The 1840-nt window shown below is 41.0% G+C and overlaps 1 protein-coding gene across 3 annotated transcripts in view; it reads right to left on the reverse strand.

The window, feature by feature from the left end:
* The window catches only part of MAP3K20 (mitogen-activated protein kinase kinase kinase 20), a 224619-nt gene that overhangs the window by 79074 nt on the left and 143705 nt on the right, over positions 1-1840 (reverse strand). The gene's annotated exons all lie outside the window — the stretch shown is intronic.

Below are 1840 nucleotides of genomic sequence, written 5' to 3' on the forward strand. Positions count from 1 at the left end.
CCAGGCAACTGGGAAACCACTCTAGCTTTGGCAGCAGGTGTACAACTCTGAAGACACCTTCAGCACAGAAGATCACAGAGATAATTTTAAAGAACTGTGAATTTTCTCATTGGTAAGTAAGATATTCTGAATGTATGTCTTAGTTATCTAGTGCTGCTATAACAGAAATACCACAAGTGGATGGCTTTAACCAACAGAAATTTATTTTCTCACAGTTTAGGAGGCTAGAAGCTCGAATTCAGGATGCCGGCTCTCTTGTTGGGTGCTGTTGAGCCGATTCTGACTCATAGCGATCCCATGTGACAGAGAACTGTCCCACAGGGTTTTCTTGCTGTAATCTTTGCATAAGTAGACAGCCAGGTCATCCTCCCTTGGAGCCACTGGATGGGTTCGAACCACCAACCTCTCAACTAGCAGCCAAGCGCTTAACCATTTCTACCACCAGGGCTCCTTTGGTGCCAGCTCTAGGGGAAATCTTTCCCTCTCTGTCAACTCTGGAGGAAGGTCCTTGTCTCTTCTGAGCTTCTGCTCCTGGGCAATCTTCATGTGGCCAGGCATCTCTCTTTCCCGTCTCTGCTTTCTTCCTTGCTTGTTTAATCTCTTTTATATCTCAGAAGAGACTGACTTCAGACATACCCTATACTAATCCTGGCTCATTAACATTACAAAGACAACCCGTTCCCAAATAGGATTATAACCACAGGCATAAAGCTTAGGATTTATAACACACATATCTTCGGGGGACACAATTCAATCCAGAACAATGTATGACTCATTATGGCTTAGTTTTGGTCAAACATACACTGTTAAGGATCTGATACAACACAGATTATGTGACCATCAGCCCTGTTCTGAAAAGTTCTCATAGAACACGCAGTGCCCCAAGGGGCAGTTTAGAAATCTGTGCAGGCATTTGTTCGTTATAAAGACTGGAGGATTGCAACGGGCATTTATAAGGGGGGGCAGGTCAGGAACGCTAGACATCCTTCAGTGCACCAGAAAGTCCTACAAGATCAAAACTCTCTTGCAAATGCCCTAAGTGGCATTCATGTAAGTAAAACAAGCAAAGAAAGAGGTTTATAGTTTTCTGAACTGAGAAGCTAACTCTGATTTACAGTTAAACACAAAGCATATTTTGAACAGGGTTAATATGCACTGAAATTTCCAAGAATGCAACCAACAAATAAAATAAATCAAAAGCAACCTATTTGTTGCTTCATTCAAAACTTTAACAATATTTTTGGGAAATGTAATCTACAGTAGTGCTGTTCATGGCTTTGGAGTCTTAATACAACTCAGCTTTATCAGACTGCATTTGTAGCTGGTGCGTTCTATTTACCCACAGGCGTAAGCATCTAGAAGGGCCTCATTATCTCTGCTAGTGTAGTCATGCCTGAGCATTTATATATTACAACATTTATCTTTCCTTTATAATACAGTGAGAGCATTATATTGACTTAAAAAACAATATGTGTAGGTAGGTTGTGTTACTTCTGAATTTCACCTTGGGGGTGTAGTGGGAATGTTAACACACTTGTTTTAAAAAGAGCAATGAGTGTGACAGGGTTGAAGATTTATCCCACAGTGTTGTTTGCCAAAGAATTTTTGCAAATGAAAATCTTAAAACTGAACTTAACTGGATTTGGGGGAGGCTAGGTGTCATGGATTGAATTATGTCCCCCCAAAAATGTGTGTATCAATTTGGCTGGGCCATGATTCCTGGTATTGTGTGATTTTCCTATATGTTGTAAATCCTGCCTCTATGATGTTAATGAGGGAGGATGGGTGGCAGTTGTGTTAGTAAGGCAGGACTCTATCTACAAGATTGGATTGTATCCTG

Source organism: Trichechus manatus, unplaced genomic scaffold (genome assembly GCF_000243295.1).
Source record: "Trichechus manatus latirostris isolate Lorelei unplaced genomic scaffold, TriManLat1.0 scaffold00037, whole genome shotgun sequence".
Taxonomy (NCBI): Eukaryota; Metazoa; Chordata; class Mammalia; order Sirenia; family Trichechidae; genus Trichechus; species Trichechus manatus.